The sequence below is a fragment of the Bidens hawaiensis genome, unplaced genomic scaffold (assembly GCF_021521415.1).
Source record: "Bidens hawaiensis isolate Kalapana, Puna unplaced genomic scaffold, B.hawaiensis_p1.1 tig00032912_1, whole genome shotgun sequence".
Classification (NCBI taxonomy): domain Eukaryota; kingdom Viridiplantae; phylum Streptophyta; class Magnoliopsida; order Asterales; family Asteraceae; genus Bidens; species Bidens hawaiensis.
The window spans coordinates 6,212-11,841 of NW_027495640.1; the positions used below are offsets into that span (position 1 = coordinate 6,212).

A 5,630-nucleotide genomic window follows, 5' to 3' on the forward strand; every position below is an offset into this window, starting at 1 on the left:
TGAGTTCTCTAAAACTAACTTTCACTAAATTTTCAACTCATGTTAGTATGGAGTGAAGACTTGGGCTAGAGACAACAAGGTCTCAAGTTCGAAATTGATCTCAACCGAGTTTTACTACAATAGGCTTTAGACGATGTGTTTGTCACGGAACATGAGACGACGGGCTTGAACTACCTAACACAGTGTGCTATCATGGACGTATGAGGTCGCCTTTTGCAATTAGATTGCCTCAAATAGATGAGCTACAATCATGATATATAGACTCCCTATGAGGGCTTTAAGAAAACAATTGTGAATTTATAAACTTGTTTTTATAAATAATTATTGGTCAATAATAATTTTATCTTTAAAAATCTCTGTTAACGGTCCAACCTTTCGACTATATTTCTCTATTATCGGCCAATACATAAAAGGTGATATTATTTATTTCCAACTTACATAAATATTCTGATGACGTGTTCATTTTTTATTTTATTTTTGTTTCAACTACGAAAATGAAATAGAGAAATGAGTAGTATATTTATTATTAGACTCGAATCGAGGAAGACTTGGGAATAATGATTACACCCCTCACTCACTGTGCCTGCATCTGTGAATCTGATCTCACAATCCTTCACCATCATGCCTTTCCTCTTTCAATCCTCCTTTTTCCTTACACAAATCTTTTTATTTATCAAATTAAAGTACATGCTGCACAAAAAGAACCAGAAAATCACTAGGGAATATATTTTTCACGTTATCTATAATCATCATATGTGAATCCTTAATGGCATATCCCATACATATAGGTTTATGTTATAGGTTAATTAATTACATTAATCTCATTGTCTTATATGAATTACATGAATGTACAATTGCGAAATCACGTTTTGCTAGTGTTTTATGTTAAGGCTATGTGCCGTGGGAGCTAAACCACGCCATATCCACGTCATTAGGTCGATCATAATTAGTAATTTTGGTGTATACATACGAGTGTATATATGAAGATTAGTACACTAACTAGCCATAACGGGTCTAATGGCGTGTTAATGAGTTGGTTTGCCCAAACTCTCTTTGAGTAATTTTGGTGTTAAACACATGTGCCCTTTATGCCATGGGCGACAAGGTGGGGAATTATCATGTGCTAGCGACATGGTGTTTATTAGTTCACTAATAAGCCTTAGTGTGGAATTAACATGTGCTAGTGAGATGTTGTTTAAATTACAAAAGAATTCTAGGTTCCTGAGATTGATCTAAATGTTTGTATTTTGGATCAATCCGTATTCAAAGAGCTTGAAATACAACTTGAATACTCGGATCTTAGGTCGTAGGTTGGAATGAGCACGAACGTTTAAGTGTATGTGTGTTTGAAGGTGTATATGAAAGAAAAAAAATGCAAGGCCTAGGGTATAGGGACTATAGGCTCTCAAGAAGTTATGATTAAGCTGAAGTGTATAGAATAATGAAAACTCCGTCTCTTAGTATATTAACGGTATATTATAGATCAACTATTTATTTGAGTTAATGGATATATATATATATATATATATATATATATATATATACATATATAAAGCTAACTTAATATGAATATAATTAGAATAATTACAAAATAAATAATCTTAAGATATTAATATCTCCTTAACAAAATCTGTCCTTAACTCAAGAAACTATCTTTTTCTATGATTTATTATATTTTGTTTGCTAGTTGCTAACCCTACACGAGAAAGCTTTGAATTCTTCATTTGATTAGATATTTTGTCGTATAGCCATTGATCTTTGTCTCCATATAATCATCTTTATGCATATAAAATCTTTTGTCTACTTTTAATGACAATTGTAAGCTGTTTTTAGTGTTTTTTGTTTTGACTCATTTGGCATACTTTGTAGAGTTGAGAGTTTTATTGAGCACCAAGATGCTTGCACCATTCGGCGAGCCCATCCGGACCTACCAACGTTCCAGCAGGCGTGTTCCTCAAGAACTGCGTCAAGCACAAGTCCGTCAAGTGACACGAATTTGAGCACCGTACCTTCATTGTTGCGGCGAGTGCCACAAATCCCACTTTGTGATCAAACTCCTTTGTTAAAAACTCAAGAGACTCAAAACAATTTGGAACTTCAATTATTACCTTCATCATCATTATTATTATGTGAACGACACAACGATGATCATCGAACAGATTTTGAAGCTTTCAATTGGGACGAGCTACTCGAAAGAAGAAGAAAATATAAAGATGATATTGGCTGAAAAGAAGTATGCACAAGAAGCTAGACAACAAGCAAAGAGGCAAATTGAAATTGCGGAACTAGAGTTTGCAAACGAGAAACAGATTAGAGTACAAGCGCAAGCGGAGTTGGAAAGGGCGAAAATGTTAAGAGAACAAGCTACAAAGAAAGTTAGTTCCACCATTTCGGAGATCACTTGTTATTCTTGCAAGCAACGGTTTCAGTCGACAACTAATACTGGTGTAGTGATTACAACCGATGAGATGTCATCGGTTGTAACAGGCGAAGGAGATTAGTTAGTACCGTGAATTTGGTGATAATCCTTTGTATTGTAGTGATCTCCTTTTTATTTTTGTTATTTTGCAATTGTTTTCTATGTGATATTGATCATGTCTTTTTTTACCTTTGGTCTTTGGAAAAAAATATATATGTACACATATGTATGTGACTATGTGTGTGTATTGATTTTGGTACTGTAATATTGCATCGGAAAGTCTACAATTTATGTAGATTTTGAGACTAATCTATATTGTTGGTTTGAAAGGTAATCAGATTTAATAATTTATGGTGATTCTTGTTATTTATTTAAAAGGCGGTATCAATGTTGTAAAAGTATAGATGACGTACTTCCCGAGTAATCGATACAAGGTATGACGACGAGGCAACTTACTTTAACCCTTCCTGGTTACTAATACTAATAATTGATCAAGGTAGTCAACTTTAGTCAAAATTAGTTCTAGTCAGTCAACATTGGCTGATTTTGACTTAAAAAAATAACATAATTTGTATTTTTATAGTATTAAAGAACAGATTTCATTTTTTTAGTTAATGATTAACAATTTTTTGAATAATTTAGTATTTAAAATGTACTTCTCTTATTTATATCGATATTCACCTATTATTTTTGTAAATATTAATAAACTTATGATATATGACACACACACACACGCACATATATATATATATAATATCCAAAAAATAATTTCCTTATATTTACAACATCCGAGTACTCCGAGTACACCCAACTCTCCAATCCACCGTCTATGATCCTCCTAGCAACTTTGCAGCCTTGAGCGGTATTATATAAGAAGGCAAACTAGCAAAGACTAGTTCTCCGACAAAACATTATAAAGAAACATAAAACTGTAAGTCTAGTACATCAAACTTACAACCATTTCTCTAATCAATCCCAATATTTTTTGACCTTGCCATGATTCATGTAAGTTGAGGTTTCTGCCTTAATAAGATATTATCTGAATCTTAAGACTTGTGTCTTTTAAGGAAGATATAGGAATCAAATATGCATGGTAATGTTTGCATTCTCCAATGAAGTATAAACAATGAAACATCAAGCAACCTTGGAATGCTTTAAATCATGATGCTAATAAGATGGTTCACATTAATATAGTTTTTTAATTACTTATTCAATGTAAAGGGTATATATAAATCATGATATATACACCAAAATAAATAAATAAATACATAACAAAAGAAAAAAAAAACACCAACAACTTATAAGGATATGTAAGGAATTAGCTGTACATATTTTAAAGACTTAACATATGATAGGGCAATATTGTGACTTTATATGTAAAATTGTTTAGCACGTGCTAGCAAGAAAACAGCAATGGCGAAAGAGAGAGTACTATTACACCAAATTGTTAATGCTAGGACTGGAACACCAATCAACCTAATATACAAAAGCATTTTAATATGTATTTTTACTTAGAAAAAAAGCAAGGTCGGTAGAGTACAATCCGGTTAGTCTTTGCCCTGGAATAAAATTATGATCTCTTTATATCACTACTATAAAATTTATCATTTGCGGAGTCAATGCGATCTCAAAACAATCATTATTCAGTTGATTCGACGTTGATAAATATGACTACCTGTTTATTGGTTAGATATTGATATGGATATAAATATAAATACCGATAATGATTTTTCAGATATTGTTTCCGTATCGAGATGGTATACATATAGATTGGGATTATACTAGAAGTCTAATTGTGCTTAACACTACTAGAAAATAGGGGTCACTAACGGAGGTATCCATTGAAATCGTCGATGTATGATGTTTCCAACGGACACTAGATGAATTTTACTGACTGTTCACTAACGACAATTTTACTGTTGGATTTTTGAAGCCAAAAATTTGACAATTCACCAGCGGATAGGCATCGGTAAGTAATCTTCTATTTTTCTAATAAAATCTGAACATTTATATATCTATATATAGGATTGATTTCTTTTAAGAACCGCTTTGAGTTTTAAGAACTCGAAAGAACTCAACGTAACAAATTTTTTTTTTGAATTTTTTTTACACATGTGTAATACGTAAGTGTAAGTAATGTACAAAAAATTACAGTATTTTTTTACACACCGAATCCACTTATTACACATGTGTAACCAACATTTAAACTTATGTAATCATAGAAAATACTTATTCTCTCTCCTGATTCATTTTTTAATTAAATTTAATCTCAGCCACATATTTTATTTTATTTAATTAAATGTGTGGTCCATATTGAGTTCTCAAAGTTCTAACAACTCAAGAGGTTCTCAAATTATCCCTCCCCTCTATATATATATAATTTTTTTTTTAATTTGCTGCAATATAAATATAAAATTTGAAATTTTAAGTTTTTTTTTTAATTTGCTTAAATAAATCTGAAATTTTCTATTTTTTTAATTTATTATGATAAAATCACAAATAAATCCGCAAATTATATTTATTTTCTTGAATCTAATTACAAATTATGAAAAAGAAAAACATAAAAAATCTGAAAATTTAGTACAAACTATGCCATGAAATGTAGAATTTAAAATTAAAAAACAAGTTTACAATAATTATACTCAAGTGACAAAGTTATTCGAGCTCGGTTTACGCACATTGCTAGTGACGAAGTTGTATTTGTTCGATTTTAGCACACATGTGCTGACAAAAGACTCTCGAGTATGGTACCATTAGTCCCGATGTCTTTCAAAGCACGGTATTTACTATTTGGAGACTCCATCTCTGGAGAAGCTAAATATAAACCTCGGTTTTGGTCCTCTAGTCTCATACATGTCACCAAAGTTTTCATGATTGAAGCAAATGTGCAACTGGGTAGAGGTCTGACCACGTTAAACCTGTTATATTAGAATCGATACACACAAATCACTAGGGTGTTATCTTCAATCTGTATTTTAACTCAATTTGCATCCATTTTATTTAGTGTACAACAAAGGTTAAGTTATTGTTGAATAAATAAAAGCAAATGTTAACAAAATTAAAACACTTAGTTACCAACAGTCTTATGTGTTGTGAAAAGAGAATAATGATCCAAGTGAAAATGTTTTTCATGACTATCTTAAACCTCAATAAATTACCATAAAACTTTATCATTTGAAATTTTATAAAGAAAATAAAGGTCCATCATGCC

General features: G+C 31.3%; 1 pseudogene; it reads left to right on the plus strand.

Annotated features, from left to right (window-relative positions):
• The first annotated feature begins 1,823 nt into the window (after positions 1-1,823).
• Positions 1,824-2,741, plus strand: LOC143584318 (protein indeterminate-domain 14-like; annotated as a pseudogene).
• Positions 2,742-5,630: the final 2,889 nt, after the last annotated feature.